This window comes from Canis lupus, chromosome 12 (genome assembly GCF_048164855.1).
Source record: "Canis lupus baileyi chromosome 12, mCanLup2.hap1, whole genome shotgun sequence".
Taxonomy (NCBI): domain Eukaryota; kingdom Metazoa; phylum Chordata; class Mammalia; order Carnivora; family Canidae; genus Canis; species Canis lupus.
In genome coordinates, this window is record NC_132849.1 from 63,410,617 (window position 1) to 63,436,373 (window position 25,757).

Below are 25,757 nucleotides of genomic sequence, written 5' to 3' on the forward strand. Positions count from 1 at the left end.
AGGTTTTGTCGGAGGATGGTAGTTTTTTAATGAACAGGATTATGTTTATACGATTGTGCATTTTGTGTGCACATTTTTCAAAAAGGAATGAGAACTTTTCAGAGTAAAATGAAATCCTTTAATTAGAAAGCATTTGGAAAAGCAGAAAAGGAAATAATCCCACACTTGCAGCTCGGCTGTGTCTCCTTGGAGGGCCTAATAACATGTGTGTAGATCGCCGCGTTTCTGCTGAAAACAAGCTTGCTGTGCCGAGCTGGAGGCCGTGAGGTTTTGGAAGGACAAAGACCCAAATGTCAGTGTGCCCCAGCCTGTGTGAGCACAGCACGTCCCCCGTGGGGCCCAGTGTGCCTGTCGGGACCCCCTGGGCTGGTGCACGTGGCCCCCTGGCCACACTCAGGGAGCAGACATCTGGAGAAATGAGAGGGGACTTGGGGGCTTGCAGGAGAGAGTGGCTGTGAAGGGGTGTTGGGGTCCTGGGCTGATGGAGTCAGGCTGGACGGGGCGGGGAGGAGCTGCTCTAGACTCATTGGACCCAATAGGAAGAAGAGCAAGGCTGCAGTGATTCACCCGATCAGTGGCTCTCGACTGGACCACGTAGCCCCTTGGCGATGTGCGACCATCATGGCTTCAGGGAGGTGCGGTCAGCACTCATGAGTAGAGGCCACGGACGCTGCTAAATAAACATTGTACAGTGTGCAGGACCCCACCGAGAGTCACCCGATCTGTCACTAATACCGCAGTCAGGAAATTCCCGTGTGAAGCCCAGAACTCTGGGCCTTTGGTCCAGTGCACAAGCAGACTCCTTATCCAGATTCCACTGTGTGGCTGGGGGCTGCGGGGCCACTCCCGGGCCCAGGGAAGGCCACGCGGGGACCCTGGCACCCTCTGGTTCGGGCTGCCAGGCCCTGTGAGCATCACCTCATGCAGCCAGTACAGGTCGCACAAGAAGATGTGGATTTCCCACTCGGGGTTTATAGGATGTGAATTGGGTTGGGGGGGGGGTTGCTGTACCTGCCAACCATCCACTTGTCCTTCTTGTTTCGAAGACTGTAAATATGAAAATACCCCAGAAGAGGGTCAGATGGAAGCTATCCTGTGAATGAGGCTATCGATTCCAGGCCATATTGATCACTGGCTGAAGCCAGAGAGATCTATACTGATCATCGGCTGAGAGGTTCTGAATGTTGGACAGAAAACCCTAGCGGCGTGTGGGGCGGGCTTGTCCAGGGCGGAGGAGGCCGGCAGGCCTGGGAGGCGGGCGGCCGGAGTGGAGGGCAGCCCCCGGGGCCGGTGCTTGTGCAGGGCGCCCGTGCCCAGGCTGGTCCTGGGCCTTGGCGGCGCCAGGAGATCCGCGTGAGCTTCCCGGAGGCGGAGGTGACGTCCCGGGAGCTCGTCCGTGGCCGGCTGCCAGCGCTCCGGGCCCGTGAGGCGGGAGCTCCCCATCACACGGGAGGCTGCCGGCGACGCTGAGAGGAGCAGCACGCACGGCTCCTGTCCAGACCCGAAGCGTCTCAGGAGCCGTTGTTCTCTGCAAGTCAGAGATTCTAGAAAATGGAGAACTCCAGAAGGGAGGCAAAGACCCAGCAGCATCACTGACCGGTCCTGTCCGAGCCACCTTCAGAGTGTGCTCCAAGGCTCAGTGCCCGCGGATGGAGGTGCTCCATCTGAAAATCTCCGTGACTCTCTTAACTCTCACCCTCTATTATTTTATGTTATCACCGCTTGAGATTACATCACTTATTTATTTGCTTGCTTTTGCTTACCTGGTTCCCTGCCAAACCGTAGGCCCCAGGTCGGCAGGAACTTTGCCTTTTGCATGTGTGGTGTGCGGAGTCCAGGACAGAGCCCGCGACACAGTAACACCAAGCCAGCGTTTGTTAAATAAATGTCCGAGTCGTCAGCAGAGGGACAAGGCAAAGGGATACTTAAATAAACTAACTTTAGGAATAAAATTTAATTAGTACATTTAAGAAAACAAAATAATGAAAGTTCACCAGTCATTTTAACAGCATAAATCAAATTTTGTCAAGATGCTTAGTGAGGAAGGGGTCTAGAGCAGACACTTGGTTAACAAGAAGTCAATTCCAGAATGGTCGACCAGAAGGACAAGGATTGGGAGGCCCAGAAGGACACGGCCTGGACCTCAGAGACTAAGGGGATGATTCCCAGAGCACTGGGGATTCAGGTCGGGAGGCTCCGGTCCCTGATGGAGGGGTACACAAGAACAGGCGCTGGAGGTGGGCTGGGCGGTATCTGATGGATGCAGCCCTGTTTCCTCTCCTGGGTTCGTACCCGTGGGGACGTGTGCACAAGGGGACACGCATAAGCTTGTGTCTGCAAATTTGCTTATCGCCGCAGAAAACCAAAGTAATCTAAATGACCATCCCCATAAATGGAAGCATCGTGATGCCCTGAGAGGTTAATTTTATAGTAATTGCAACGAACAAGCCTAAATTCTCTCTCTCTCTCTCTCTGAATCGGTGTTTGTAAATCTCAGCGATCTCACGAGGAGCCAGACATGGCTGGTTGTGGCCAAATCCCTGCGCCACAGACCTCGCTGGGAGTGGGGAAGGGAGGGCCGGGATGCGCAGAGGTCAACGCGGGGGTGGACGTTCCGTTTTGACATTGAAATAAATGCCTACAATTTTAAATATGAAGCAAATACGGTGACATGTCGCCACGTGACAGAGCCGCGTGGCAGATACTTGCGTGTTTTTATCTCACTCTCTATACTTTAATGCATGTGTGTCGTTCTTCCTAAGTATGTGACTGGTTTTTTTTAACGGGCCAAATATGTGGCAAACAGGAAACAGTATTACTTTCTCTACAGATATTTATTTATTTATTTATTTATTTATTTATTTATTTATTTATATTTCAGCACTGTCACTTTCTTATTTATTTATTTATTTTTAATTTTTTAAATAAATTTATTTTTTATTGGTGTTCAATTTGCCAACATATAGCATAACACCCAGTGCTCATCCCATCAAGTGCCCCCCTCAGTGCCTGTCACCCAGTCACCCCCACTCCCCACCCACCTCCCCTTCCACCACCCCTAGTTCGTTTCCCAGAGTTAGGAGTCTCTCATGTTCTGTCTCCCTTTCTGATATTTCCCACTCATTTTTTCTCCTTTCCCCTTTATTCCCTTTCACTATTTCTTATATTCCCCAAATGAATGAGACCATATAATGTTTGTCCTTCTCCGATTGACTTACTTCACTCAGCATCATACCCTCCAGGTCCATCCATGTCGAAGCAAATGGGGGGTATTTGTCGTTTTTAATGGCTGAGGAATATTCCATGTATACATAGACCACAGCTTCTCTATCCATTCCAGATTTTCTTTTTTAGTTTCACTGTTAGAATTAAGTAATTCACTGGTCTTAGGTAACACCCAGTGCTCATATCCCATTACCTGCCCTCCCTCAGCCCATCACCCAGTTACCCCGTCCCCCCCACCCCCTCCCCTCCAGCGACCCTCAATTTGTTTCTTAGAGCTTAGAGTCTCTTATGACTTGTCTCCCTGTTTTTATCTTATTTTATTTTTCCTTCCCTTCTCCTAGGTTCATGTTTTGTTTCTTAGATTCCACTGAGGAGTGAGATCATATGGTATTTGCCTTTCCCTGACTGATGTATTTCACTCAGCATCGTACCCTCCAGTTCCACCCATATTCTTGCGAACGACAAGATTTTGTCCTTTCTGACGGCCGAGTAGTGTTCCATTGTGTAGATGCATCACGTCTTCTTTACCCATCCACCTGTCAATGACACCCGGGTGGCATCTATAGAGTCTTCCAGGGCACTCTGGTCGGTTCTTGTCCTTCTACCTGAGTCCCCAGGCTGACCTCGCAGCGCCACAGACGATCCGTCCTGGTAACAATCACCCCGTAGAGGTCAGGGGTTGTCCGGGGCAAGGCCTCAGCCTCACGCCAAATTTGTGGCTGTGCTATGGGGAGGGGTCCTCCTCCTGCACACCTGCTCCCTGTCCTCTTGCCATTCTGGGCACTGGGGGCCAGAACGCAAACAGCGAGAAGTTCTTTCACGTGGCCGATCCTGCAGGTGTGGCCTGTGGACCAAGAGCTCTGATCGCTGCTGCAGTCAGGGAGGGCGTCAGGGGTGCTGCGTCCAGACTGGCACCCCCGGGGTCTGCAGGAGAGGGGCAGGTGCTGGTCTTTGTTTGCATGTGTCCCCACGCTGCAGGGACTCAGCCGGTCTGGTCCGGGGCCTCTCCCACCACGCTCTGCCCTGGTGGCCTGTAGAGTCCTGTGCAAGCATTTGGCAGGGCAGGTAGGATGGCCAGCAGCCGTGGACCGTTGCATCAGAGGGCATGCAGATTTCTTTTTAAATAAAAAATAAATCATGCTCAAAATTTAAAAAAAATCAATTTGATATTCAAAGAGCAAAAAGTGTTTTTATTTCTCTTCCTACACTCACCCTATAATTTCTTTACCTATAATTTACTCAAAATGTGGTCATGTGCTTAATACGTGGTGCTTGATAAATAATTCTCAGTTGGTTAGCTCAGAAGATGTTACAAACCTAAAGGGAGTGAGCAAGAAGAAGGCCCACAGGGAGAGTTTTCACCCCCAAATCTGGGCCCTGGGGGAATGTCAGGGGCTTCTGAGGAGGTGATGGGAAGTCATCACCTGCTTGTTGCCGCTGGACTGTCCTGGGGGCCCTGGGACACCTGCCGCCCCGACGCGCTGTACACCGAGGCCTTGTTCCGAACGCTCGCGGGCCAGAGTGTCGGAGGCCGTGACAGTGGAGGCTCCTGCCCCTCCAGCGGCTTGTGGAGGAGCCTGAGAGGGCGCTAAGGCCCTGTTAGCGCGGGGGCGGGAGGTCCAGGCTCAGCGTAGGCGGTGTTTACTGTGGCAAGAAAGGATTTCTGACAGCCTGACAGAGAGGGGGGAGCTGGGAGAGCCATCAAAAGCATATCGACTTGAAATCATTTAGCTTTTAGGAGAGAAGGCTTGCCTTATTTATAGCTCCTCCATCCCCGGGCGTGGGAGGTGGTGGGGAGCGGGGGAGGGGGCAGGCCGAGGGAAAGGAGATAGAAGGCCCAGGATTTGTTTGGCACATGCATCACATTTGGATTTTAATTGCAAGCACCTCTCTGTGGGGTGGGTATGACTGCGTGCATTTACAAGTGAGAGAAGCAGGGTGTAGAGATGTGAGCACAGGTCAGGTGTAGCACGTTGCAAAGCCGTGGGCGCAGGTCAGGTGCAGCGCGTTGCAAAGCCGTGGGCGCAGTAGGTGCAGTGCGTTGCAAAGCTGTGGGCACAGGTCAGGTGCAGCGCATTGCAAAGACTGCCGAACTGGCATTCCAGATGCTGTGTAAGAAGGCAGGGGCATGCCCTGGGTGCAAACAGATGTCCAGAAAATGGCTCCATGAAGAGGTTATGTTCATGCCAGGGAACATCACCGGTTCCCCAAACCGTCCGCAGTGCGGGCGCTCTTCCCGGGTGCTGAGTGCCAGGAGCCACCCCTCCCGCCGAGGGTAAGCCCGGGCTCCATTATAATGGCTTTGGAGAAGGACTTCTTCTGGGCTGGGGGTGCGCCGAGGGAGGCCTGGGGTGGGCAGGCGGCCGCAGGACGTGCCATCCGGGACGAGGGGATCCCAGGGTAGGCGGGCTCACTCCTGCCCGCAGGTGAGCGGTGACCGGCAGCCGTGTGCTGAGCTCCACTTCGGTTTGGAAGAAGTGCGTGGCATGTCGGGGAAAACCAACAGACACGGAGCTCAGGGTGGGCGGTGCTGGCCGCAGGGCGCCAGGGCCCCAGGCTGGGGGCGGGCAGCGCCGTTTTTCCTCCTCCAGCACTGGTCTGACGGCCCTGGGCCCAGGTGACGTGGGTCTCCCTGGAGGTTCCAACCTGGGAAATCTTTCCTGCCCCCTCCGGGCAGGACCCGCGTGCAGGGGCGGGGTGGGGGCGGCGCGTGCGAAGTGTGCGGCACGAAGGTCACGGGGATGGCGGGTGAGGGCGGCCCGGCCGCCCCGGTCAGTGTGCACGGTCCCTCTGCCAGCCTCTCTCATCGTGAGAAACAACTAGTATTTATTCCGCGGGCTTCGGGGAATAGCCTTTGTTCCTTCTGGCCCCGGAAAGTGCCCTTAATCCAAAGTGATTGCTTTGCCGCTGACTCAGATTTATTCTTTGGTGATAGCCTCTCCTCGCGGCCTGAATCTTGGGCTCAAATTACCCGCGGCCTGTCACAGAAGGGCCATCTGTCTTTCCATTCCCGCGCCGGGAATGACATTGAGGTCTCCCTGTCCTCTGAAGCTTGTGTGCGCGCGCGTGACATTGACCTCTGTGCCTCATTTCCACCGCAGTTAAGAGGAACCATAAAAAGCACTGGGACTTTAACAAGTGGCCCGGACAGAAGGAAACAGCTCTCCCAGCCAGGGCTCGCAGGCTCCCTGCGTCTCCCTTCTCTGCCGGCCACCGGGGCCCCCCATTGCGCTGGGTCACCCCGGGGCGCGCCTGCATCCTGCATCCTGCCTGGACGGGGGCGTGAGCAGCCGGCCCCCTATTTGCTCTGCTCCTGGAGGCCCCTGGCTTCCTCAACGGGCTCACAAACCACCCGAGAGGACCACTGAGGTCGCACGGGGGAGACTCCCCGCCTCGCCCGACAGCCCCCTTCCTGGCCAGGTGTTCAGGATTTGGGGACGTCCCTCTGTCCTCCTGGTGTCCTCTCTGCCCACGTGGACCCCGTCTGCGGTGCTTTAAGTCTTGCTTCTCCATCCAGAGTGTTGGCCGCGCGGCCTCCCTCCTGTCTTCCCGGTTGTGCCTCCGGTTTTCCGCTCTGGGGGGTCATTTCAGGCAGGACACAGGGGATGAAGTGACGCCATCTCCCTGACATGAGGCATGGGCGGGAGGGTGCGCGCAGTCACACGTACGCCCGGCCGATCTGGAGTGACAAAGAGAACATCTTTGGGCTTTGTGTCTCTGTGTGACATGAGGCCTCTGCTATTTTGCACTATATAAAAAAATAAAATTTCAAATTAACTGCAGCTTAGTTGTGACTCAGCTTTTAATTGCTTGGAATTAGCACTTGATTTGCATAGTAGTTGATTTGCTAATTATCTGTGACTTTGGGGTAATCTGCTCAGCTGAGGGACAAGCCCTGATTGCGTTCAGGACAGAACGGAGCAGGATCACGAAGGATCCCACCGTGGAGAGCCCCCCCCGACGCCGTGACTCAGCTTTGCCGTGTGCTCTGTCCCTCCGCCCACGTGGGAGCAAGCTGCTGGTTCCCGAAGTCCGTGCCCCGCAAGGGAGTGGCGTTACGGAAGCTTGCTGCGGGGACACGGAGCGGGGGCTGCCTGGCTGCCCCTTTCCCACCCGAGACCCCGTCCCGGCCACCCTGTTCCCCCGCAGCCCGAGATCGGTGACAGAGGAGCAAAGTGGAGTGCTCTGAGGAGCAGAAGCTTCTGGAAATCACCACTGGCGATCCACCCCACGCCCCCAGTCTTCCCTGGGCATCCATCACAGGCCGGATGCTTTCCGTCGCGGGGCCACGGTGCCCGTGAGATTGGGTCCTAGGCCTGCGGGGGAGCCAACAAGGGACACTTGGGCACGTAAATGAATGAGAAAGTACCACATGGGTGAGGGCTCAAAGGGGAAAAAGAAAAACTCTAGTCAATAAAATAAATAAAACTGAGAAAGATCAGCTTTCTGAGCTAAGCAAAGGGAAGGAAGCAAAGAAAAAAATGGTCTAAGGTTTGGATATTTGTATGTTTTCCTGCCTTAATTGACTTTGTCAGGGATTTGAGCAGAGACCACGCTAGGTACAGGGACGGCCCGGACGCCCTCGAGGACGAGGCAAGGACAAGGCGGGAAACGCGGGCAAGCGCCGGGTCCTGGGCGCCCGGCACTGGGGCAGCATCGCGAGGTGGGCCGCAGACCCGGGCGGACGTCGGCTCCGACACCAGCAGCGGGCGCCCTGGCAGCCTGCGACTGTCCCTAGGCAGCGTGACATCGGCACGTCCTTTGGCCTTTGTCAATGATCCGTGGGGGCCCTGGGCCTCGAATAGGTGACCCTTAGGGCCTACAAAGCCCCTGGCATCTCCTCAAGTGCAGAGGCGGCTGGCGGGGGGTTTGGGTGTGGCCCCTGACATCGCCTTCGTAAGATACAAAAAAAGGAAAGAAAAGGAAAGAAAGAAGAGAAAGGTGTGAACAACTGGTCCTTAAGAGGCAGCAGGACCCTCAGCAGGTCCGGGGTCTCCCGTGGCTCTGCTGCCTCCCGGGCTCGCACATGCCTGCCCTGCGTCAGGGTTGCGGGCTCGGCCCTCGGTGTAGATGCGTCCCCACGGAGCCAGGTCCAGAAGCCTCCTCCTGAGCAGCACAGCCCTACGGACCACAGCGCGGGGCAGCCCTCCCCCGAGGTCCCTCCCCAAGGTCGCCCCGCCAAAGGGGGCCTCGGTTTGCAGGTTGGATGTGCGGACTCAGATCACACCCGGTCAGAGCCTGTGGTAGGAGCTCTGAGCGAGGGGGCTCCTTACACCACAACGGGAACAACAGATCCCCCCCCTGCCGCCACTGAGCAGCCAGTCAGTCAGAGCCAAGGGGGAATCGGGAGTGCCTGTGGCCCCCAGGGGACAGTGACAGCGTCACCATGGTGGCACTGCCAGCCTCCCGCCTCCAGCTAGCCTCCAACCCCAGCCCCAGCCTCCAGCCTCCAGCCTCCAGCCCTGGCCCCAGCCCCAGCCCCAGCCTCCAGCCCCAGCCCCAGCCCCAGCCTCCAGCTCCAGCCCCAGCCCCAGCCCCAGCCCCAGCCCCAGCCCCAGCCCCAGCCTCCAGCCCCAGCCCCAGCCTCCAGCCCCAGCCTCCGGCCTCCAGCCTCCAGCCCCAGTGGAAGTTCCCATGTGGGGGCTTTCAGCCCCAGCAGGCAGCACGTCAGAAACATCTTCGGTCCAGACAAGGGCACAGGTCGACCCAAGGATGATGGCTTGAACGGAGAACAAAGGTTCAGTTGTGCGGGACGCGTATCGGCTGCCGCGGCAGGCACAGTGTCACCTGGCCTTGTCCCCGTGTCGTGGAGGCGCACCCTGCGCGAGGGGCCGTGTGAGCCTGGACACCTGCATCTGCATCCTCCAGAATCTGCCCCGGGGCGGCTCAGGGTCAAGGTTCACCTGGCACTGAAGAGCTCCTGCCCTTGTCTGGCCGCTTGGGTCCCGGCACAGAACTCCTGACTCTGGGTTGTGGGCCCGGCGCCCTCCTGCCCTGAGATACCCCGTCCCTGCCTCCCGAGGCCCAGCCCCGGGCCGGAGGGGCCGACGCTGCAGGCTCCCACCTGTGCGGGGGCCCCCCACCCCGTGGGCACCTCACTTTTGGGCCTGGTGCAGGGAGGGCTGCGTCCTTCAGGGCCACCCGTCCAGCCCTACGTCGGCTGCACCCCTGCAGGCTCTTCTCCCCACCACGTCCACGTGTGCCTTCAGAGCCTCTGTGAGCCTGCCTGCCACCTGCCGGGGACTCCCTGACATGGTAGCCTCCCTTCGCCTCTGGCCTCCCCTGAGCCCCTGGCCTCTGACCCCACTGCCCTGGCCTCTGCCCTCCCCAGCCCCTCCTGCATTTCCAGGGTTCAGAGAACCACACTGTCTGCGCCTCAGCCCCCTCCTGCACCCCCAGAGTCCAGCCCTGCCCCTCCCGGCCTGGGCTCCGCACCTGTGCCCCCGCATGACCTTCCTTGTCATTTGCCGGGGTGGGGGGAGGTTGTTGGGTGGGGCCGTTCGCCAGGTGAGGGGGGCCTCCTGAGCACTCGGCCGGTGTCTTTCCAGAGCCGGGAACCCCCTGACACCGACGGCCAGTGTGGTGGTTCCGGTGGTTCTGGGCCGTGTGCTCAGCCCTATGGACGCGTGCAGTTGCCCCTCCCTGGTCCCAGCCGGAGCCCCTGCAGGCGGGTGTCTCCAGGTGACCTGAGGGTCCTGTGGGGGCCCCCGAACATCCCTGCCCCCTTGCTCCGGGTCCGTGAGGGACATCTGCACAAAGCACGTGCTAACTCCTCCCGGGGAGGCCTCCCCAGGAGGCTTCAGTGCCCCCCAGCTACTGAAAGGATGGGGTTCAGAGAGGCCTCACCTAGCTGGGCCGCCTCCCCACCTCCCCTCTGTAACCTGACTTCCCGCGGTCACGTGCCCTCAAGCCCCGACCCCCGCGGCCCCCGCACCCCAAGGCGCCCCTTCTGCTGTCTGACGTGCTAGGCCTGCTGGGCCTTCGAGGCGCAACGCAAACGCCACCTCCTCCAAGGAGAGAGCCTGGGGTCACCAGGCAGAGGTGGCCACAGTGCAGATGGCAGTCAGCCTTGCTCTAGCATTTCGGGGCGCACGGAGACCGCGAGGCCCTCCTCTCAGGCACCTGCTGAGCCCTACGCGGCGCCTTCTTGTCTCACAGACGTCGCTCTGCCCTGGGTGAGGCCCCCTACCGGACCCCGGTGCGGGGAGCTGTGCTGCCTGCCGGGGGTCCCCACAACTCACTTGCTCCCGTCCTTGTCCTGTTCAGGCCCCCCCGGGGTTCCTTCCTGTCTCACTGGGGACATGGGTACCGTAGGCGCCCTCTCGCTCTGCGTCTGCGCCTGTAATCCCCCCCCGGGGGGCATTATTTGTTGTCCTTGAGCCCTGGCAGGGTCTTGTGATGTCAAACAAGAGGCCCGATGAGCCGGGGTCCGTGGGGTGCCATGGCTGGGGGTGGGCCGCGGTGCACGGCTGGGCCGGCCCCAGGGTGTGTGCATGCAGGCCACAGGTGGACGGAAACCCCTGCCCCAGGCCCCCGTTTCCTGGAAGGCGGCAGGTGTCGCCCCGTGAGCCTGGCGTCCCCACTGGGCTGGCCTCCCCGCACACTCGTAGGGAAGACGGCCCTCGCGTGTCTTGTGTGCACGTTGGCAAAATCCACGTGCTTGAGGAGAAGTTACAGCCACAGCGTCCTGGGCTTTGCTGACCGTTGGTTTCTGGCCTGCGTGGTCCGGGGGGACATCAGTTCTGTCGTGGGGGGACAGCAGTCCATGCCGGAGGGGCTTCGCCGGGTGCTGGGCCTGACGCCGGGGCCCCTCCCTGCGACCGGGTGCCGCGAGCGAGGCGGCCCTCGAGGCCGCTCCAGTCCGGATCCGCTGGTTGCATTGATTAGATTTTCCTTTGCTTTGAGCAAATGTGCTGGTAACCTGGTTCCCCTCCCGAGTTAAACAATAATTGAAAACACAAAAGAGAGCCGCTGCCTTCGGCGGAGTTTCTCGGCCCCCAGGATTTGCCATCGATTTTCAGCGGCCTTGCCCTGCTGCGGATGGCAGACTGGAGTTCGGGAAAGGTCTTCGGTCGATACCCTCCGGCTCGCCCCGTGCCCCGTGGTGCAGTGCTCGAGCCGGGCGCCCGTGCGTGCGGGGCGGCGCTGGTGGGGCTGGCAGCCGCGTGGGCAGGAGTCACGGCCTCCCCGCCCCCCCGCGCCGCTGCCTCCCCCTCAGACAGCGCGCTTTCCCCCAGCTGTTGTGCTTCTGGGTTTCAAAACCTTCAGTTTCAAGAAGGTCATAGGATTTCTTGATTGAGAAAGACCTGAGGACATTTATAAGTGGAATCCTTAGTTTACCAGCAATATTTTAAAAGCTGTTAAGTTTTAGGGAAAGAAAAAATCCTGAGGCGTCCATATCCTGACTCCCTGCCTCCCTCCCTCCCTCCCCCTCTCTGTGTCTAGATAGGTTCAGGGGCGGGGGTGCCTTGCATTCAGTACTAAGCTCCCATTTCTTTATATTTCCCAAACTCCCAGAGGATTCAGGTTAGCCGGGAAGATCAAGTCACGGATGAAGAAGCGATCATAGTAAGAAGTACCTAAGGGATAAACTGATAATCACCAACAGGAGGAATAAAAATACCTTCCAGGACTGGAGAGTTAGATGCTAAAATGGAATGATAAATATTGCTCTCGACTTTCCAGCAGGCAGATGAGAGGGATGGAAAGTGGGAGGCTGGATGAGCGAGAAATGGGGACAAATGGCTTTGGAGAGAGAGAGGGAGGGAGAGACAGAGAGGGAGGGAGGAGGTGGGGGGAGAGACAGAGAAGGAGGGCGAGAGGCTGGAGTGCCAGCCCTGGCCTGCTGCCCGGGTGCGCTCACCTGGAGGATGCGCTGCTTTAGGCAGGGGTTCCCGGGAGGGCGTCTCCTTGCACGTGGGGACACAGGCTAATTGAAGAGACCGAGGTTTCCCGTCGTGGTGGGGGCGGCAGGACCTGGCGAGGGAGCCGACACAGAGGGCAAGACAGAGCAGCGGGGCCTATCTCGGGCTGGGCTTGCGGGGAACCCGGGGGTCCTCCTGCCCGGGCGCCCCCCCTGCTGCCCCTCGGCTCCAGAGTCACCCGCCCCAACACCAGCACATCTGGCCCAGGGCTTCCCTCTCCTCTGCCACTTTCCTTCCTTCCTCTGGCTCCTTCTTTCCATCCTTGCACACACCCCCCCCTTCCTGAGTCACTCCTTCCCGCTCACGCACAGGACAGCGGCTCTGGCTGGGTCATCACGCGCTATGACGTCTGCAGTCACTGGCTGTCACTGAACGCTGCGCCCGGCCCAATGCCGTGGCTTTGTACACACGACTCTATGTAATCCTCACTAATTTTAAGGATGATGTCAAGAGTATACCCACTTTTAGGGGAGAGGAACTGAAGTAAAGAGATGCTGAGTAATTACTCCCACCCTCCCCCAGAAAATCGCTGTGCGCCAGCTCGAGGGCCAGCTCCCGAACATTTGAAAGCAGCCCCTAATTTCACAGGAGAGGACTCAGGCTTCTCTCTCTCTCTGCAGGTAAGGGGCCGTTGTCTCACGCCGGCCTGGGTTGCCCCACGTGTTCTCTGGCCCGATCCTGGATAATCACCATCTGATGATCCCCCGTCCCCCCACCTGGCTTTGACTACCCAGTGCTAGGAGGGGTCGGTGTTCCTGAGCCCGTGGCTGCACGGTGGCGGGGCGGCGGGGGGGAGGTTTGAGGATCTGGACGGAACACAAGTCTGGTTAGAAAGTGGGGGAAGCTTCTGAACAGGCAACTAAAATATCCACTGCACAAACCGAGACATTTACTGAATGGAGCTTACTGCAGCTTGAGAAAGCTGGCGACGCTCCCTTTCCCACACCCCATTGCCATAGTGGAGCGCTCGTGGGAATCCATACTTTCAGACTAACCCTCTGCATTTTATTTCCAGTGCATGGTTGCACCAAAATTGGTGGAGGCAAGTAGAGATCACCGGAAGAGATAGGTACAGGCAGGAGTAACGCGGACCCAGGGACCGTACGTTCCTCAAAGCTTCCTGGGGGGATGCTGTGGTTCCTGCTGGTCAGACACCTGTTCTAGGTGTTCCACACCTGCACATTGGCTGGAAGCAAGAGCCTTCTTCCAAATAGCCTTGGAAATGAAATAAACCTTAGTTAACGTAAAGCAGGTCTGGTCACAGCTGTCTGAATATTTAGAGGAGGAATAAGGAAAAACACAGTTTTCCTAGAGTGCAGGAGGACCCAGGAAGCCTGCCTTTGCAGGTGAGTGTTAAAGCGTGTGAGTCAACATCTGGAATAGCAAGTACCCATGGTATTTATTATGATTGCCTAGTGTTTGATGTTGCCTCTTTTTTTTTTTTTTTCAGCTTTTGTGGCCCTTTGTACCCACCTAGAGCACCATAAGAAACTATTTGGTTGGAATCTCAGGAGATTTTATAGTTGGCAGTTTTAATGGTTCTCAAAATTTAGGATCACCTTGAGGCCTTATTGAAATAGGGACTCTGGGTCCTACACCTAGAGTTAGGATTCAGTAGGTCAAGGCTCATGCTTGAGAATTTGCATCTCTAACAAGTTCCCAGGTGATGCTGGTGGGCTGGCCACTGGAGCACACTTTCAGAAACACGTGTGGAGTGTGGAGTTCTGGAGCACACTTTCAGAAACACCAGCACGATCGTTCCATGGGTATCAGCTGGCGTTCTGGGCCAAATGTAACTCAAAGAAAATTTCAGAAAGATACTACAAACACAAATGTTAAAAAATTTAATTGGTTCTTCTGCTGTTTCTGCTTCTTTCTATCATCTTCAGAACTCAGGGGCCAAGGGTTCAGGGGAAGAGGTTTTCACTTTTCTTTGTTTTGTTTTAAAATTTTCTTGTCCAGAGGCTTCCTGACTGTTGATGCTCAAGATTTACAAAATACCCGATGAATCAACCATTGTGTTTTGAAGATTCCTGGTTCCCTAAATATTGTATATCATTGGTATTTCTTCTCAAAGCTTTATAGGAAAGAGCAAAGTATCCTGAGCAGTGGGGGGTAGTGGCAGTTTTATGGACAGAGTGGAGAGAGAGTGGCCACTGGAAATCCTGCTGAATGCCCGGGGATAGGAAAGGGAAGACGAAAACAGCTTTCCATTCCCATGACATCACTTCCAACCCTGCTTCTCATTTTATTCTCAACTGTGGTAAAATAAATACAATGTGAAGTCACCATTTGAGCCACTTTCCGAGTGTACGGTTCAGTAGTATTGAGTGTATTCACATTGTTGTGCAACCACCTCCCGGACTTTTTCATCCTGCAGAACTGAGACTCTGTCCCCGTGAACAGTAGCTTCCCATCCTCTCCCCAGGGCCCTGGCAACCTCTGCTCTATCTGTGTCCCTGTGGGTCTGACGACTCTTCATATGAGTGGAATTGTGTGCGTTTGTCTTTTTGCAACTGACGTATCTCACTTAGTATGGTGTCCCCAGGGTTCGTCCATGTCGTAGCATTACTGTTGAAGGCTGAATGATAGTCCATTGGATGGATGGGCCACATTTTGCTCATCCACTGCCTTGTTGATGGACGCTGATGTGGTGTCCACCTTTTGCTTATTGTAACTGCTATGAACACAGGTATACAAATGTCTTTGAGACCCTGTTTTTAATTCTTTTGGGCACATACCCCAAAGTGGGATTGCTGGGTCATCTAGTTCTTTGATTTTTAATTTTCTGAGGAACTGATATACTGTTTGTTACGCCTGTGCATTTTATATTCTTAGCAATAGCGTATTTTCTCCAGATCCTTGCCAATACCTGTTTCTTTCCTCCTTCCGTCCCTCCCTCCTTCCCTCCCTCCCTCCCTCCCTCTTTCCCTCTCCTCTTTCTTTCTTTCTTTCTTTCTTTCTTTCTTTCTTTCTTTCTTTCTTTCTTTCTTCATTCTTTCTCTCTCTTTCTCTTTCCTCCTCCTCCTTCTTCTTCTTTTTAAAAATTTTTGGGGTAGTAGTCACCTTAATGGGTGTGAGTTGGTGTCTCATTGTAGCTTTGATTTGCATTGGCTAATGATTAGTGATGTTGAGTATCCTCTCGTGACCTTATAGTCCATCTGTATGTCTTCTTTGGAGAAATGTCTGTTCAAGTCTTCTGTCCATTTTTAAATACATTTTGTTGCTGCTTTTGTTGATTTGTAGGAGTTTTTTATGGATGCTAAACCAGCCCCGTTTTGAATACTAACATTCCAGACTGGTGCCCTGAGGCCCTGTTTACTGTCATTGCACAGCTGTGTTGCCTTTATCCAGGGGTCTCAACTGCGGGTGATTTTGTGCCCAGAGGGATTTGGCAATGTCTAAGCACATCTCTGGTTGTCATAACTGGGTACGAGTGCTATTTGAACATCCTATAATACCCACAAAAGCCCCACAACAAAGAACTATCAGGCTCAGCATGGTAAAGTGCCAAGGTTGAGTAACCTCCTAAAAGCAAGCCACCTGTCCTCTTGAGGATTCTGTTTCCTCACTGTGCAGTGGGAGGGTTGGACTACATGACCTTGAAGGTACACTACTATTTCAGTCTCTCATGTATTCACTTTCTTTCATCTGCCATCAATTAAAAAAAAAAAAAAAAAACCTTGAAAGGTCCTCCTAGGTCTGTGATGGGCATTTATACCATCTCAAATCCACTCCACCCACACGAGCTCCACCAATTTGTGGAGCTGATGGACCACACTGGCAGGCAGCTGGCATGGGACGGATGGAGGGACAGTAAAAAGTGCCCTGGCCACTTGCCCTTTGGCTCTGCCTTGAAGGGACCAGAGCTATGTGATAGGGACAGCAGTGGGCTTGGAGTCACGGGGACTCAGATTTGAACCCTTGATGACCGAACACCCCTGGGACAAGTATGCTTTTCACCCATCATTCATTCTTCAGCTAACACCACTTAGACTTGTGGGAGCTGAGGCATGAATGAGTCTGGGGCTCCCCCTTGAAGTCTTGAGCAATCCCTCCAACCTCTGAGTGCCAGCGTCTCGTCCTGGAGATGGAGAGTAATAGCAGTTCAGAAGATGATGCAGGAAGTCCCTGAATAGCGCTGGGCACACCATGGGCGCTCGCTAATGGTTATTGAGTGAAGGAGTGAAAGCCTCTCCTCTGAGAGTCTTCTGCAGTTAAAAAAAAAATCCAGTTATTTTATGGATTCTGGAAATCTGGTAATGATCCCAATACACAGAAATTCTATTTTATTCTTCATTCTGCTCTCTACCTGCTGGTCCACATACGGAGAACGACCCCTAAGAATTGTAAATTCCTTTGCAAAGCTTTCAGTCTGGAAATTCTAATCTGAAGGGGGACTGTGAGCATATTACATTATTGTTTGCGGGCACTGAAAACATAGGTCCTGTGTGTCCTGTTTGGCATGTCCGTGGTGGTTTCTTGGCACAGATGCGTCCCCAGCACTGGGAGTTCAGTGTGGCTGGAATTGAATCCTAACCTGGTGCCAACCCTCTGCTCCTCATTATTAGCAGCCCCGTCAGAGGCTGTCAACGCTCACAAAGATATGTGGTCAGGGAAAAGCTCCTTTTCATTTAGAGAAAATTCCTTCAAGACTTTTCTCAAATTGTTTCTTTCCCGAGTGGCTAGAATGTGGTTATTCATTTAAATATTTACCGTGGGGAAAATCCCCCACCAACTGCAGGATCTCATGTGCTGTGGGATCTGAGACTCACGCAGTCTCCTCTACAATTTGGAATTACCTTTGAAAACCCTCGCAAAATAGGAAGCTGATGAAGCATCCATCTTTGACAGATCGGGAGAACAAAGCCAGGTGTTTTGGAAGGGAGCCACGGCTGATAGTTAGCAAGGACTGATGGTTTTCCTGTGCCAGGCACCAAGCTCTAGGTGCTCCCATATTATCTCATTGAATTTAAGCAACCCCCCGAGGTAGGAACCGCCTTGCACTGGACACATGAAGAAACTGGGTTGTCAAGGGATTGTGCATGGTCCGCTGCATGGTCGATGGTCCACTCCAGCAAATCAGTGGGGAGGCCAGATCTGCTTGATTCCGAGGCTCCCGCTTTTAACCATTCCCTGCTCTATTGCTGTGAATGATACCACACTGGGGGAAAATGCTTGGCTTTTATTACTTATGTGCTTTTTCAGCGTAGGTAGTAGTAAACTCAGAGAGGCCTTTTTGGAGGAAATGGGAAGAAAATGTGTGCACATTTGAAGCTTTTAGGTGTTAGAAATTAGGGGTAGGGACGAGCCCGTGAAAGCTTTCAAATCACACAGCGGCGGCAGCGGTTGTGCCATAGTTAGGTCAGCACAGCATGTCCTGCGTACTTTCCTTTTCAGCTCCAGGTAGGAACACAGTGGAGAGAGGCCGGGAAGTGCCAATGATCCTGGCCTGCTGTGGGCATGGGCCCTGGCTGACGCCCACAGGCTGGGCCCCATGAGAACAATGGGTCAGGTACCGGAGGTGTGGAAGCTCCCTGGCTCGGCTGGGTGCAGGGAAATGGTGAGAGGTTGGGAGTGGTGATTTTGGTTTTGTACTGCTCCTTTTCCCTGATTCCTTCCACCTTCCTGTAAACCAATAAATAGATAAATAGAATAAACTCTTTAAGACTTAATTACAAAAGCAATACATACCTTTATTGTATGTTTAGGAAACAGAGGCAAGCCAACAGAAGAAAATAGAAACAACCCACGATACTGCCTCCCAGCAGTCAGCAGTAACCACTACCAACCTTCTGGTGTTGGGGCCTCCAGTCACCTTGTATGCACTTATGGATTTGCATGTCTGTCCCTCAGAACACACGCATGCATACACACACACCCAGGCAAACACATTTGGAATATGCAGAAATAGAAAAAAATAGGTATTCTTCTCTTAAAGTATTGTTTTCGCTCATGTATATTTAAAAACCATTTCCTTCGTGTCACATAATCAGCTTTGCACGATTTTGTGTGTGTTTGGTGCCCATTGGCCGCTCTGCCGAGTGGACTAGCCAGGGCACAGGTGGTCAGGTGCCCTCCCTTGACCTGAACATGCACCTCCGGCTTCTTGCTCTTTCCTGGTCCTTTGCTACTCCACTGGGTGGCAGCCAGGCAGCTGGTTCGTGCAAGGCGGTGGGGTTCAGGGCAGCAAAGGCACCACGGAGCAGGTCTCTGGGAATTCGTGCTGACCCGGCTTCGTGAGGGTGGGACATTTCACGGGCAGGAGGTCTGTCTTGGGGTGGGGGTGGTGAGCAAGTGTGGGAGGTCCAGGTGGCAGGGAGGCCCAGGGGCATGGGGGCAGGCATGAGGGGGCACTGAGTAGGCAGGTCCAAGCGCAGTCCCAGGAAAAGCTTAGGCAAAAAGCCAGGGTGGGCTTCGTCTTAGCTCAGCTGCTCTAACAGAAAGGCCAGAGGGGGTATGAACAACACGTATGAATTTCTCACAGTCCCAGAGGCTGGAAGTCCAGCCAGGTTTAGACTCGGTATGTGGTGAGGACCCTCTCCCTGGCTCGCAGGTGGCCAGCTCCTCCCTTGTCCTTGCGTGGAGGAGGGAGCTCTGGTCTTCCTCCTCTCAGGGCCACTGGTCCCACCATGGGCCCCATCCTTGTGACCCCATCCATACTCCAAGGCCACAGCTCCTAACACTAGTACCTGGGGGGGGGGGGGGGACACAGACATACTGTCCACGATAAACCCAAACCAGAGGACACCTTGACTTCTACACTGTGGACTTTTGGACATTTCATGTTCCGACATTAACATTAGTCCTGGGGCCTTGAGCAGCTGAACTGACTGTGTCTCGCTGCCTCATTCCATGAATGGGACAGTGATTTATGTGGAACTACGCATATTCATGGGCTAGAATGATTAAATTTGTAGTTAAATTTTTTATCAAAAAGCACCTAATAACTGGTTTTATATATTAAAGGCTACACACTGTGTAGTATCCTGTGGGACACCCGTAGGTTTCCTGGACATGGCTGGGCTGGAAAGCAGGGGAGCAGTCCAGTGACTTGCCCACAACCACAGTTGTGGCTGTGAGACTGGAGTCTGCATCTCCTGGACCCCTTACTTGGGGGGTCCTGCCTCCCACCTTCAGATATGTGACATATTGTGGCATCCTTTGTTCACAAAAGCCCCCTGACTGATCAAAGCCCTGTTCTTGTTCATGCTTCATGGGGATTAGTGCCTGATTAGTGTTTTCCTAGTGAGATACCTTCCGTTTGCTGGAAGTACCCACAGGTTCTTTATAGGTTTTCAGGAATCCCTAATAGAAAACCAGATACCTGGGAAGTGGGGTTGGCTGGTAGCGTAGCAGAGATGAACTCGAATAGGACGTGGGTGGTGGAGTGCATTCCAGTCTTTGCTCACTTAACTCGGTGACTACTTGTGACCCCAAGAAAGTCATTTAACAGAGTCTCAGTTTCTTAATTTGTCACATGGGGGCATTGGTGCTTATTCTGAGGGGAATGCAAGAATCACAGATGGAAAGAACTTGCCCAGGTACTTCTCACCTCACAGATGGTCAATAAAGCTTGTTCCCTTCCTGAACGTTCTTTCCCTGTTAGCTGATGTTGTCTAAGGCTGAATGTTTGGACTGAGTGCCTGAGTGTCCCCTCCAGCTCTTGGCTGTTGTCCTGGCCTCTCTGCTGGAGACAGATCTGGCCAGCCTCCTGCCCTCCACGATCCTATCCGTGAGATCCATGGGTCCTTCTCAAACCTGCCATGGGGACCTTCTGGAGGGTGTTGGCTCCAGGAACTTGAGACCCCACCTTGCCATGTGTTAGCCTTATGTGAGTTTGAATGGATTCCTTGATGGTCAGCTGTTCTCAGATTTAGGGCTGGAATCTGGCAGATGGTGCCCGGGGTTTTGCAGCAGTATCCTTCATTCCTGTTCCTAAAGCACTTGTGTGTTTGTGGGGCTGAGCCTTGGGTGAAACTCAGCCACTTATGCTACCAAAGTGGATTTTAGTGTCACATCTAGGCATAGATGCCTGGATCATGAGGCTGTAGGGAAGGTGGCTGGATTCCACAGGCAGCATCTGGTTTTCCCAAGGCCTACCAAGGTGGGGGGATGAGGTATGTTTGATCCCACGCCTTTCCTATATGATTGCACAGGATCAGAAGTTCCTGTCTGATTGCACAGAATCGGAGGCTCCTGTCTGATTGCACAGGCTTGGACGTTCCTATCTGATTGCACAGAATCCAAGATTCCCATCTGATTGCACACAATTGGAGCTTCCTGTCTGATTGCACAGAATTGGAGATTCCTATTTGATTGCACACAATCAGGGGTTCCTAACTGATTGCACACAATCAGAGGTTCCTGTCTGATTGCACGCAGTTAGAGGGCCCTCTCTGATTGCACAGAATCGGAGATTCCTAACTGCACAGAATCCAAGATTCCTGTCTGATTGTACACAATCAGAGGCTCCTAACTGGTTGCACACAAGCAGGGGCTCCTATCTGACCGCACGGTTAGAGCTTCCTGTCTGACTGCATACACTCAGGGATCTTTGACGTCAGAAGAGTCTGTAGAGATCACACCTTGCAGCCCCATCATTCGGGAGAGGCAGAGACGGGGGCTTGGGATCCTCAGTCACGTCCTTGAGATGCTTTGCTAGCTGGTGACAGCGGAGCCAGCAGTGAACCTGGACCTCTGGTGTTTGATCCAGTGCGTTTCAGATCACCACAGGGAGACTTTAAAGCGTGGCTCTCCGGGGGCCGGGGGGGACCAGCCTTTGACTAGTGCCCGCTCGGGGTTAGTAGTTCACGTGTACCTCACACAAGCTGTGTTTCGCGGGAGAGCAGAGGACTGAGCCATTTCCTTCAAGCCACATAATTGAATCCAGGGCTGAGCTCAAAGTGCCTCTCCGGAGTCCTGTCAGCTGTCGCCTGACCTCCCGCCCCTGAGCTCACCTCCCAGCAGCCCTGCAGGGTTGGCATCGTCACCACCATCTCAGGAGGGGCGAACAGGCCCCGAGAAGTTGACAACCTGCCCAAGCTCACAGCACGGAGACTCCGTGGCCGGGTCCGGAAGGTCTCCAGTCCTTTGTCCCCGAGTCACCCTGTACAAAGACATCTCTGACACATTCGCCCTCCTTGCCGAGGACCCATGCCCTCCGGAGGAGCTGACCACGCAGAATAATCTCCTGGGCTCCACAACCCCGTGTCGTCTACAGAACAGCTCTGTCCCGGGAAGCGTGGGCGGAGGAGCCCGTCCACCTCTTCTTCATCTGCCTCAGCCAGGTCAGCTCGGGTCTCTGGCGTTCCTCTGGAGCCCGCGGTGCAGAGAACCTTGCTCCCCAGGAAGTCCCAGGGCCACCAGTCAGGGGCCAGGTCTCCCAGCGTGGCCGTCCCGGCGCACCTTTGCTCGGGGTCTCAGGTGGTGGCTGTCCACACGACCCGACAGCCGTGCTCACATCTAGCCCCTTAGCCAGCACCTTGTCTCCTGACTGCAGCCGCGCGAGCGCAGAAGCTTCTATAACAGCAATGTTGACAAGCGAGCGGTTTTTACGTAGATTCACTTAGTCGTCTAAAGAAATAGAGATGTAATGCATTTTTTGAAAAGCCTAATTTCTGACCCAACCATCCCCCTTTAAATACTTTATTACTTTTTAAAATTGCTTTACATGTCCTCAAGACAAATTATCCCTGCAGTGACAAATGGCTTGCTTGTCCTGGGATCCAATTGTCCTCATAGTTAACTAATGTAAGGGTTTGGGTTTAATATAAAAAAAGTCTTGGAAAAATGTGTTTTCCTCTGACCCAGTTACTCCGTGCTCTCCCACATTGCATTAGTGGGTGTCACCGTTACGGGACACGCACTGGCCCCTGGGGCCCTGCACCCTCCTCCCTCCTGGGATGGCTGTTGCTGGGCGCAGGGCCCCGCCGAGAGCAGACGCCAACCCGGGGAAATGGCACAGAAAACCATCTGACATAAAGAGTGTCTCTCCGGAGGACTTCTTTAGGAAAAGATAAAAGCCACTTCAGAGATGATTTCCACCCTCCTTTAAGTTGATTTAACCCAAATCTGGCTTGTCCTCCCCACAGGCGCTGGGGGCGGACCCCGGCCTGCAGGCGCTCCCACCTCCGCTCTGCCTCTCGCGGGGCCTCGCTGGCCTCTCCCCTCCCTGCTGCACCTTCTCACTCATTATGTTCCTTCCTAAAAGGAGATGTGAAGGAAAGAGTTTATTTTTCCCCAGACGGGCCGAACGAAAGAATGCGAGGGATCAAAGCCGTGGATCTAATTGATGCCTTTCAACCACTCATCCGTGTTTTGGCCCATTTAAATATTTTAGCCAATAAATGTCAAGTCAATAAAGCTACCTGGTCTGAGGGTGCTTGTAATTATTCGTAAGAAGATAATTCAATGATCTGGATATTCTCCGTGATGTCCTCCGAGAAGCGCACGCACACACGCACACACTCACGTGCGTACACACGGACGCGGTGCCCCGGGTCGTCAGTCTCTGCAAGGCGAGGAAGGTGAACGGGAGCTCCGGGCTGGCTGGCCTGCAGCCAGGTGACGTGACGGCTGGCCAGCCACCTGCGTGCCCTCCTCACGCACGACCCCAGCAAGGACAGCGGTGAGCCGGTGGGGGGACTGGTGTCGCCGGCCATGCTGCGCGTTCCCTCTCCTCTTAGGCTATAGGCTCCCGGAGGCTGGGAGATCTCCCGTTACTCGTCCTGCCCCCACAACCAAGCGTAGCGTTGGGCACAGTGGAGACACACAGACTTTTTGGGGCTTCACGCTTTATTGTGGTGGAATGTTCTTGTTCCCCTCTGCTCTGTGATGTGTCCTCAGGCCGGGTCTGGGCTGCGGGGACGGGGCCAGGTTGCACAGTCTGGCGCCCTCCTTGCCCTCCAGGAGGAGCAGGGGGGCAGCTGTCGGGAGGAGCAGGGGGGCAGCTGTCCTCTCAGCTCCCTGCCAGCCAGGCTGGCCCCGGGAAGGCTTACATCTGGGTAACCCCCCTCCCTTGCCCCTGGGCCTGGGACACTGTTATCAGCACCCCCATGTTTCCTTGTCGTATTTCGCTTCCTCTGGCCCTATAACCCTGTAACCCACACTGTTATAAGTGGTGCCTTTGATAAGCTCCTTTTAATCTCCCCTTTGGAATGTGCCAGTCATTTCTTGCTGGGATCCCGACCAATACAATTAAGACTGTTCCGGCTATTGTTGTTTGCTTTTTTTAGAAGATGCTTATTTTTATTCCTTTGAGAAGATAGATCTAGGACGTTAGTGAGGAAATAGCGTTCTCTACTGGGTGGCCAGATTTGCCAGATAATGCAGCCAATTCCTTCCGTGTCTGAAACCCAAAAGCCTGTGGTCCTGGGGCCTCTCTGCCTGGTGCTGAGGATGTGCCAGGCACGGTGGGTGACGTGAGAAGGCGGGCAGGGTTGCTGCCTCGGGGAGGCTGATGCTCCAGAGCAGAGCATAAGCCTGTACGTCTGTGCTTCTGTGGATTGTCCTGCACCCCCGTTGGGTCCTCTGTGCTGTTGTCAATTGGCCAAGCCCATCTTCCTTTCTAGATTGGGGGCTTCTTGTGGGCAGACTTGGGTTTTAGTCCTTTTTGCTCTCCCCGTGGCGACGGAAGAGGCTGGCTTCTGAATTCGCATTCAGGAAATATTTGTGGGATGCAGAGTTGAGGGATGCCAACACCAAATTTTACTTCTTTCAGATCCTGGACAGACCCCACACGACTGCAGTCGTGATTTACTTGCCTGGGACCGCAGGTTTTAGGGGCCCAGGTGTAGTCTGCCTGGGTCGGAAATGACAGAGTGTAATTTCCCTGCAACCAGTTCAGCATAAACTGCCATACATGGGGTAACAAAGTAAAATGCTAGTTACCGCCTTTAAACATCCCAGAGAAACTAAACCATTAACAGTGGAAGGTTGTCAAACATGTGAAGATCTTCCAAGTATGTCATGTTTGTCAAGCCGTATGTTGAAATGTGAGCACCGTGCCTGTTCCAGTCTATTAAAAGGAAAGCAACTGTGTAAATGTTCATAAATCTCTCCCATTGTTTGTGATCATGGGTAATGCAGTTTATCTTTTCTGTTTTAGATACCTCAGATCTATATATGATTACCCCTAAAATAATCCACCGTGTTCAGAATCAAAAAGCCTGGCGTCTCATATCTTGAAAGCCCCATATTTCTAATTTGGGATGGCTGGGGGAACTACTCTGCTGAGATGGTATTTTAACTTTTAATATCTTTTTCATTGGATGGAAGGATGAGCATTTTTGGATCTCTTACTCATTAATTAGTAGTATTTCACTCCTATTGAGGAAGAGAAAGGTGTGCATACATTCTCATTTGGAAAATGCATGCCAACATTTTATGAACTGGAAGTAGAACAAACAACTGAGAAAAGTGAAGGCAAAGGAAAAGGGAGTTGAAGAGTAAAAAGTCATATGGCAACAACATCACTACCCTCACCGTGACAACCATGAGCATCATCACCACCATCATCATCACCATAACCATCATCACCACCCTCACCATGACAACCATGAGCACACCATCACTATCACCATGACAACCCTGAGCATCATGGGCCTGAGCATCAGCTTGGCCAATGGGACAAAGCACCTTGATGTCCACAGATGCTTGAAAAGGTGCGTGTCTGCCTCTGGACCTCTGTCACTGCCCCGTGAACATGCCGGGGTAGCCTGCTGGGGGGAGCGGGGTCCCCCTGGCTGGGCTGTCTGAGACCAGCCAGGTCCAGGCAGTGATGCCCAGAGCCTGGGCAAGTCCAGCCGAGACCAGCAGAGCTGCCCCACAGACAGACATGGTGAGCACTAATCCGTCATTGTCGTTCAGACCGCGGAGTTTGGGTGGTTTGTTACGCAGTGGCATGAAGGCCGTGGATAACCGATATGGCATGTCTGGAGCTGAAAATGCCCTCCTCCCTGCGCCCCGTCCGGTTAGCCCTGCTTTTGCCCACTTCTTATGGCCTGAGGCTTGTATGACTCCCTCCAGCCCAAGCGGAATTGTTTCATGAATATAAATTTATGGCTGCCCCCTTCTCATCTCCTAAATGCCCCACTTGAGCACCGGCCACAAAACTAGTGGAGTCCAGTGAAAGACGAAAACATGAGGCCCTTTGTTGAGAGCTTATTAAGAATTTCAGCCTTAACCCCATGACTGCTCAGGCTTTGCAGCCGTGTGGCCGGCCCTGGTTCCATTCCCGCATTTCTCAGTGTCCCCAGGGAGACACACTCCTTCTGGGGTATGTTCTAGGTGACACCACAGAGGTAATGCTCCTAAGATGGGCATCTACACTGGGGTACCAGGTATTACCCAGGGACATGACACACCCGATCCGTTTCCCGAAGGTACAGTTCATCACATGCAATCCCGCCGTGTGCGTCGGCACTGGGATTACAAATTTTGTTGCAAATACATTTTTATTTACACAAATACCAATGCTCCTTGTGTGCGGAGTCTATCCCTCCCTCCGTCTCTCTCTCTCCCAAGTGCTTATTATGTGCCTGGCACTGTGCTAGCTGCTCCGGGGGCTCAGTCGGGCACCTATCCTACGTGAATAGCACAAATGCA

At 54.1% G+C, this 25,757-nt stretch overlaps 2 long non-coding RNA genes across 2 annotated transcripts; both read right to left on the reverse strand.

Annotated features, from left to right (window-relative positions):
• Positions 1–1,935: 1,935 nt before the first annotated feature.
• Positions 1,936–12,752, reverse strand: LOC140601825 (uncharacterized). Its single transcript, XR_012004932.1, has 2 exons — positions 12,089–12,752; positions 1,936–6,904 (listed from the first exon to the last, which is right to left on the reverse strand). It is a non-coding gene; the product is annotated as an uncharacterized lncRNA (long non-coding RNA).
• On the reverse strand, positions 7,010–12,077 carry LOC140601826 (uncharacterized). Its single transcript, XR_012004933.1, has 2 exons — positions 10,467–12,077; positions 7,010–8,117 (listed from the first exon to the last, which is right to left on the reverse strand). It is a non-coding gene; the product is annotated as an uncharacterized lncRNA (long non-coding RNA).
• Positions 12,753–25,757: the final 13,005 nt, after the last annotated feature.